Source organism: Nanorana parkeri, unplaced genomic scaffold (genome assembly GCF_000935625.1).
Source record: "Nanorana parkeri isolate BGI_ZX_2015 unplaced genomic scaffold, ASM93562v1 scaffold56, whole genome shotgun sequence".
Taxonomy (NCBI): Eukaryota; Metazoa; Chordata; class Amphibia; order Anura; family Dicroglossidae; genus Nanorana; species Nanorana parkeri.
The window spans coordinates 2,702,831-2,712,462 of record NW_017306324.1 but is presented as its reverse complement, the minus strand read 5'-3'; positions in this window follow the sequence as shown (position 1 = coordinate 2,712,462).

Here is a 9,632-nt window from a genome sequence, read left to right as displayed (position 1 = left end):
TGCATTGCTGTATAATCATCATACAGCAATGCAGAATATCACCAGCTATGCAGGACTACAAGTCCCAGCAATGCATTATAATAAAAGTCGGCTATGCAGAATACCCCCAACTATAATGCATTGCTGGGACTTGTAGTCCTCTATAGGTGATGCCATTCTGCACTGCTGCAATGCAGAATGGCACCAGCTATTGAGGACTACAACTCCCAGTAATAATTTATACAGAAATGCAGATTAGTTCCATCAGCTATACAGGACTACAAACTCACAGAACATACAGGCAAAGAGATTAAATCACTTACCTTATCTAACTGTCCTCCAGGCTGGAACACCATGCAGCAGGGGTGTGTATTCAGGAAGCTCCCGGCCGAGGCCCCAGCGCTGCCTGTGGTACAATTAGACCCAGTGTGTGGCTCTCTGCCCCAGTTGCAGGGCGGCCAAGCGGATGGCGTCCCTGCGCCCCTAACATTCGTTCCCCTGTCCTGCCACTGGTACTAGTGGGCCCCCCTCCTCCTCCTCTCTTTGCGCGCTGGCTCGGTCCCGCACCGGCGGTACTTCCGCCTCTGCCTTGCGCCGGACGCTGTTTGAAGACGAGCTTCTGGCGGGCGAGTCCACTTGCAATGGGAGAGGAGGGGACGCGGTCATTGCTGGCGCCGGACCGAATCTCGCTGGCTCACGGGCCCCCGCATGTTACGCCACCAGGTGACGGGCTCCCCCTGGCCACGTACTTCTTCGCTGGGCCCCCCCAAGTGACGGAACTACCAGGGCCCGGTCGCAATTGCGACCGCTGCGACCCTGGCAGTTCCGCCAGTGCCCTCTACCCAAGTCTGTGTAAAGACACTTGTGATTAGGGGTGTGGCTGGCACTCAGCTCTGCAAGCAGCGGCCAATACATTGTGGGCAGGGAGCAGCATTTTTTTTGTTTGTCTAGGTGCTAAAAAAAAAAAAAGGAAAGGCTATACTCACCTGAAGCACAGAGCCAACTGGCCGTTACTCTGGCTCTCCTCCGCTCTTGCGATGGAATGTCCCTCGGCATCCTCATGTCTATACACTGTGTATAGAACATGATGACTCAAGGATCCTTAGTCCACTGCAGCAGAAGGGGAGAGAGGCTCCAGGGACCGGTCAGAGAGCAAGCTGGCTCTGAGGATCGGGTGAGTATAACTTTTTCATCTAGAAAAATGAACACTTAACCCTCGCAGTACTGGGTAACCCCACAGCAAGGGTTAGGAAAACATTTGCCCTTAGTTCTGCTTTAAAGCACGTCCAGTCACGCATCATTATATGTGGGGTATAGGATTATAAAGAGATAAAAAGGTGTGAGACGTTAATTTGACTTGAGGGAGGACTCCAGGGAGCGTCCTCACTGTGCTAGAAATGCAGTATTGGCTGGAGTTGAGTCTTACCTAATGCCATGATTGGGAACCCAAGCCTTTGTCATGTAGGCTGCATCCTCTGTATAGATTTCAAGGTTGGACTTGCGTGTACCTTTAATTTCCCTTGTCTCTTGCCCCGCCACGTGCAGCATATAGCTCTAATATCTTTTTCAGGCGGGATATGATTACAGGCGGCAGAGAAATGTATAACCAGGGAGAGAATAACAGACTGTAAGACAGGTGAAGCACGCAGCATTGTTCCTCTGCCCACACATCACATACATAAACAGTTCATTAACTTGAAAATCCTTTAAGTGATTTATTCTAGGCTCAAGCACAATTTCAGGTGGTGTCCTGGGGATTCCAAATACAATGAAGCCAACGCAGCTCTGCAAGGGTATAAAGACGTAAAAATTGTAATTCCTAGCTCTGACCCATAAATTTCATAATGGTCAAGGGGAAAAAAAAAAGAAATGTTACTTAAAGCTGAACTCAAGGCAAGCAGCGGAGTATGCAATGAAAATATGTATCCATCAGGGACGTGCGGTCAGGGGAGGCAGAGCCGCACCTAGTGTTATGCAGTGTTATTCAGATCGGCTTCTAGCAGGTTACACAGCAGGGAAAGCCTCCCCGCTGTGTAACCGGTCATGGACGGAGTCCGGCTTTTGACAGGTAGTTAGGTTACACAGCAGCGGGCTTCCCCACTGCTTGTGTAACCTAACTTGCTAAGGCAAGAGCTGTCACAGCCTCTACTCTGTGTTGGAGGCGTGAGCTCTGTGGATGGCTTGGACGAATGGCAAAGCGCCATGGGCCCAAGCTGTCCAATCAAAAAAAAGAAAAAAAAACCCACTGAGGCCATCGATCTCGATGCCTCAGCAGTGACGAGCAAGTCAGGGACAGGGACTCCTCCCTGTCTCCTCAGCTCCTTCACACTAGCTTGGGGACCGGGTCGGGGGTTCGTCAAGCGGGGTGGGACGTGCTGGGGGCGAGGCTGGGGAATGCCACACCCAGAATCAAAGGTACCGCACGTCACCTGTTCAGCCAGACTTGCGATCAAAGCACCCTTGCCCACATACTCTACATAGCTCATCTTTCTCTACTGCAGTAAAACTGATTGGTCATGGTCTCACCCTTGCCTGCTGATTGGACAGTGGAGGAGTAGCTGCACACCTATCTGGTCATCCTTCTGCTCTAGGGTTGCCACCTGTCCAGGATTCACCAAGACAGTCCGGGTTTTGAATGCTGTGTCCGGGTTTCATGGCAGCAGAGACCAGGACACAAGATGTCAGGCAGACAAGGCAACCAAAATAAGATAGGGGCTATTGGCCCCCCACTGAAAATAGTCTCAATTGTGATATTTACATATGAATGGGTGGCGCTATTTACATATGAATAAGCCGCGACTCATACGCCCAAAAAAATGTCCGCTCGTCGCTAGAGTGTTCGGGTTTTGCTTGAAGAAAAGGTGGCAACCCTACTCTGCTCACCTCTCCTGTAAGATTGTTCACAGTGTACCAGACTGGATAATTAGGACTATGACCTCATCTCTGCTGTTCAGCTTGGTCAAGGACCTACCCCAGCCTGGTGATTGGATAGTAGAGGAGCAGCGGCACTTTTATGCGGTCATCCTTTTGCTCTCCCCACCTGTTCACAGAGTTTGACACAACTGTGCAAAGCAGCAAATCCCTGATTGGCTCAGTGTATTGACCCTCCCTTTCCCGGTCTGGGTGCTACTGTGAGGAGATTACATAGGGCTAGTATATAGACATATACAGGTACTCAAACTGGTTGCATGTAAAGGGGCCCCGTCCGGTTCTCTCATGCTGAGAGTTCCCTGGAAGAGAAAAGGTAGTATACACGTCTCTCTGGCAGTGGCCATGTCTATTACCTTCCCTCTGTTGCAATGTTGCCTAGCGCCTCGGCCTGGACGGCCCGGATTGTCATCAGGCATAATGAAGCGATACAGACCATCCGGGCCTATTTTCAGTGGTGGGCTGGAGCTAGCTCTCCAGTAGCCCCTATGTTAGTCTTGCTATGGGTACAAGGCATCACAACGTTGCTCCTTGGTTGTTTTGAAATTAAGCCAGTGTTCAGGGGCCCATCAGAGGATTTTCTGGTTCTCTGAAGAGCCAAAATAACCCTGCTGTCAACTCATCTTCAGGAAAGCTAGAGGTACAGCAGAGAAAAAGTGATGACAGGGGAAAGGAAGTATTGGAGATAGAGAAGGCTATGATGGAGATAAGAGAATTGAGGACACAGTGGGTGAGAAGAGAATGACCCAGGACTATTTCTTGCCATCCCTTTGCCAATCCCCATCTAATTTTGCAAAGCTAACATGATTTGGTCCAGCCACGCTTTTCAAATTTGAGAGAGTGAATTAAAGGGGGAGGTAGAGGGAGCGAAAAAAGAAAATGACCCCAGCATCAAACCTAACCTAACAACTCTCTTGGCATGCCTGCTAATTACTGAGCTGAAAGTGACAGCTGACACCACGAAAGCAACACTCAAAAACTTGTCCGCAGATAAGACTGTAACGTAAGGGGAAAGGTTTTCATTAGTGCAAGGGCGCCACCTGCAGGATGATTTGGACATGGCAATGCCAGTAGAATTTGGCTTTTCACATGAATGGGTTTCTCTGGCCCCAATCATCAGTTTTTCTCTATCAATTTATAAGAAAGAAAAAGGAAAAAAAGGCAAAGAGAACTATTTGTGAAAATAATAGCAGTGAGCGGTCTTTATTACAGGAGGGGCGGAGACAAGACCAGTCACCCTACACAAGGAGAGAGAGCAGCAGTGAGCGGTCTTTATTACAGGAGGGGCGGAGACAAGACCAGTCACCCTACACAAGGAGAGAGAGCAGAAGTGAGCGGTCTTTATTACAGGAAGCTTGAAGTCTCACACTGGATTACTGCACAGATCTGGAAGAAATACACAAAGCTCACCAAGAATCAAGGAATCATACACATGACTCTTGTATGAGGACAATATTTGCTTATCTCGGAGTTCAGCTTTAACCTTATTATATCTCAAAGCTGTGCTCAATATAAGTTAACATTAAGCGCTGTGCAAACTGTTGGCGCTATAAAAATCCTGTATAATAATACTGTAAATTAGAAGAAATGTATAAAAACTGCTTTTACTTAAAGTAATAATAAAAACACTAACTTTCTTCAATAATGAATCCACATCAAACAAATAAACATGGCCCAGCAAAGTATTTCTTTACATTTTTGGCCAAACACTTACAGGCATCATGTTCCTGAACAGCTCCAACTCTCTCAGATCAGCTTAGCTGACCTTCTTGTCCCATACAAGATCACAAGGGACAGAGCAGTCTCCAGCAGCTGTCCATCTACTAGCATAAAAGAGGGAGAAGCAGGGAGAAGGGCATTGGCTTGCTTTGCTGTGTCTGTGTATTTGTGGACACTTTGCCTGACAAATGGGCCCTGTGAGGATCTAAAAAGGTTGCATCCCTATGTCATGCTAAAGGAATACGAATAAAGATGACATTCCGAAGTAAAATGGTGTGCGGAGAACATCTTCTAGTGTGCATTTGTGGAGACACACACAGCTTACTAGCACACACAAGGGCTGCTCCTTAGGACCCTGCAAGGGAGAGGAGCCCCCCCCCCCCATAAAACAGGATATCAGGACCAGCACTCAGGGGACCAGCTGATTCTGCAGGAAACCAAAACTTTGAAACATTGAGGAGCAGAGTCCATTGTACGTGATTTGATCAGCATTTGACACAGCAACAAAACCTTTTGATTTTATTATCATTTTAATTCTTATGCTGCCTTCACAGCTTGTAGTGCAAAGCTTGTTGAACATAGCAACAGCAAGGTAAAATCTGATTTGCGGGCAGGTATGAGTTCAACGGACAAACACAATTTCAGGAGCATAAGCAGGGTGGTGCAGACAGACCAGATTTAAACAGAACCAGGCGATCTGGGTGCTCTGAACTCAGTTCAAAGGTGACTAATGAGGTCAGGTGTGAGAATCTGCAGCATGGTCTTTCTGCAGTGCAGGAGATGTTCTAGCAGCACACATATTTTATAAAGCTTTTTTTTTTTTACAGAAGCTTACTATTCTAGCTTTATTAGACTCTAGGGACGGTGTTTTTTGCCTAGGGTTTAATTATACTGTAAGCTGCTAGGTAAAAGGAATTTTGAAACACAGCACCTTAGAAACACTTGAAAAAGAAAAAAGGTCAGCATGTATATTTTGTGATTTATTCATGCATCATTTGTGACCTTAGCATGATTTTTTTTTTTTTATTACAAGGTGAACTATGCCATTCCCGGAATGGCAATCGGTCAATATCAAAATGATCAAAAGCGGGGGAGAAGAGCTTGTTATCTTATAACCGGAGCATTTCTGAAGAGCATCTCAGTTTAACAACGTCCCTGAAGGATCCGGAACACATCACCCGCCGCAATCTCCCTCCTCATCTCGCTGATTGCAGTAATTGAGCGTGTTCTGCACCTCCCATATTTCTCCGCCACTTGTCGCCCTCTAATTTGTGCTTAGCGGATATTCTCTCCAGCGCGGAGAAACGCGATGGGGGATTTCAATCTTATCTATCAACATTTTGCATAATCATGTTTGCCTTCAAACACAGCCTGGAGCAGTGTGCATTTATCTGTGTACAGATGTAAGTAAAAAATTGCTGCATGCGCGTTTGTTTGAAGTTGGGCTCGAAAACTGGGCCAACCGCGCGGCGATAAAATGTAAAAAAAAGTTAGTTTGAAGGGGAACTCCGGGAAAAATAAAGCAAAGTATAACGTTACCTACTAGGGATGCACCGATACCAGTAGCGTACTCGTGACAATGCCACCATACTAAAAACCAATACAGACCTTTCATTTTCCACTCTTGCTGGGGACCTGCGGCAGCCTTCTGGGAAACTCGCAGTGCCTGCTTACAGTGGCAGTGTTCTGTTAGAAGTCTGGACCTGTGATAGAACACCGGCCGCATATCTTCCCCCACTGCTGCAACCAGTGCCACCCGCACATATCCCCCACTGCTGCCACCAGCGCCACCCGCACATCTCCCCCACTGCTGCAACCAGCGCCGCCTGCATATCTCCCTCACTGCTACCACTAGCACCATTCGCACATCTCCACCACTGCTGTAACCAGCGCCGCCCGCAGATCTCCCCCACTGCTGCCACCAGTGCCACCCCCACATCTCCCCCACTGCTGCCACAAGCACCACCTGCACATCTCCCACACTGCTTGAACCAGTGCCGCCTGCAAATCTCTCTCACTGCTACCACATCACCGCTGCTGTAACCAGCGCCACTCGCACATCTCCCCCACTGATGCCACCAGTGCCGCCCGCAAATCTCCCCTACTGCTGCAATCAGTGCCGCCCACAAATCTCCTCCACTGCTGACACCAGCACCACCCGCACAACTTCCCCACTTCTGCCACCAGCACATCTTCCCCACTTCTGCCACCATCACCACCCGAACATCTTCCCCACTTCTGCCACCAGTGCCGCCCGCAAATCTCCCCCACTGCTGCCTCCAGCACCACCCTCACATCTTCCCCACTGCTGACACTAGGGCCACCCGCAAATCTCCCCCACTGCTGCCTGCAGCACCACCCTCACATCTTCCACACTGCTGACACTAGTGCCGCCAGCAAATCTCCTCCACTGCTGCCACCAGCACCACCCGCACATCTCCCCCACTGCTGCCCCAGCTGAGACCTTCTGCATTTGCCCCAGCTGAGACCGTCTGCATTTGCCCCAGCTGAGACCCTTCACACCTGCCCTTGCTGAGACTCTCTGCTGAGACATCAAGCCGGCACCCCGGAGCAGAGCTGCAGCACAGAGTATGTAGCAAATTCATATACTCATATACTGTACGTCAATTCTCAAGGTGGGTTTTCTGATGATGACAACAGCGGGCCATGCTTGTGTAATGTGTTTTGGGTATGAAGATGACAATGCAGTAGAACCATTAGAAGATAGGAACAGAGCGTTCCACCACTGAGCACTGGAGGATTGGAGAGGGGGAATCCCTGCGGGGAGTGGTGACTGACCACCACCGCTCTCTGCAGGAAGATGATCGGGAAGTGAGCGAGCGACGCTATGTGTTCGCTCACTTCCCGATCAATAGAGCTGACGTGTGACAATTGAAATTGTCACATGTCGGCTCTAACTATGAGGATCAGTGTAAATCACTCACCTCATAGTTCTCCTTTAAAAAGCGTTAGCTGGGGCTCAGATTTAATTTATTAGTCAAGTCAATCTAAATCTGCTAGTCCATGTAAAGCTGTCCAAACACCTTGCGATTATCGTTCGATTTCCACTCGAGATCGGGTTTTCGTACGAAAATCAGTCAGTTGATGGGAAGTGAACGATCATAATTACTGTACAACTGGCCGAATTTCCTCCATCGGTCAGGCTAGAAATTATTTTTCGAATTGTACGAAAAATCGATGGATTAGTGGCATTTGCGTACAGAAAAAAACCCAACATGAACACTGCACATGCTCAGAGGAAAATCCATTGTGTCGATCAATTCGGCCAGTTAGTATTGCTAATGAGCGATAATCGAAAATCTACATTGGTCTGTGCATGATGGGGTATTCGAGTGGAAATTGAAGGGGGGGGGGGGTTTTGATGACCAGACAAAATAAATCTAATGATAATTATAAGATATTTGGCCAGCTTAATTCTTCCCTCTACACAGAGTGACAATACTGTTGTCCAAGGGTGGGTCTGTTGCTCCACCATAGAGCGTAGCCACTAGGGATGCACCGATACTTTTCGAGTACCAGTGCCGATACTTGGCATTTTCATGAGAACGACCAGGGTTGCAGCGGTTGCAGCTGGGACCTCACTCTGGCGCTCCACCACTGTCCTGAAATCATTGGTCTGTATTGTTTTAGAAAAACTGTCACATGACAATAAACAAAAATGTATCAGTACTTGGAAAAATGGTATCAGTGCATCTCTTATATATGTTTATAAAAACAAAATCATACATTAAAACAGAGATGTACAAATCCCAGGAGCTCGTGTGCTTCTTACAAATGACAGCTGCCTCCTAATTTTTGAATTTTTCTCTAGTCTAGTCTTGGAGCTCGAAAAGTATCTGTATTTGTACGGAGAACGGAACTTGGTATCGGTGTATCCCTATTAGCCACCCTAAGACAAGAAGTGTGACAGGAAGTGTGTTACTGGCCAAATAATCCGATGAAAGCAAAAAAAAAAACGACAAAAAAAAACTAATGCAGACACCACATTTAAAGATTGGTAAGCTACGCTATATTAATTTTTTGTTTTGGGGTTTCCATATGCTTTAAAATGGCACTAAACTCAGGAGTTAAAACTTAAAAATACATTCAAGTAGCTTAACTGTTAACAAAAATGTATCTTATTTGTGTATCACTCGCTGTAGATCCTCAAATCATCTCTGAATTGGTGCTGACACTGTCCTTCCTTCTAGAGGGGGGCTACGTTTGCTCCCCATGATCCCTGTGTGTGTTGTAAAGTAGCCACCGCTCCAACCTCACTCCCGTGATGGACTACAATCTCATGTTTAGTTTACTAATTTGTTTTGAGATTGTAGTCCATCACAGGAGCGAGCTTTGAGTTGTGACTACTTTACAACACACACAGGGACCATGGGGAACAAAAGTAGCCCCCCTCTAGAAGGAAGGACAGCACCAATTCAGAGATGATTTGAGGATCTACAGCCGAGTGATACACAAATAATATACATTTTTGTTAACAGATAAGGTACTCGAATGCATTTTTAAGATTTAACTCCTGAGTTTGGTGTCACTTTAATTTAGAAGCCCGCCAAGTCTTGAGTGCCCGTGGATGGTTGGCGCTAGCCTGCTGCTCCAACCACCCTCCAGCGCCCATGGGCACCTTGTTGTGTTCTAGGAGGGAAAGTTTACAAACTTGCTCCCCTTCACCCATGCAGTGGGGACCCCAAAGGGGGGATTGTAATAAAAGACATCTTCCTCACTCCCAACAGCCTGTCCTATGATGTCACTGAGCAGTACATTTTCACTTAACATCTGATTTCTTAGGCGAAATATATACCAAAAACAACAAATAGCGGTGACAGACACGTTGCTTTGAAACCCCCCCCACCTCACCTTCCTTGTCGTTGCCCACGGAACCCCCTAAGGGACCCCCTCGCCCGGCTAGGATCTTCCCACAGGCTGGAGGCGTCAGCAGATTCGACACAGGCTGTCCGGCGGCCGGAAAAAAAAATCCTGAACGTCTGAAA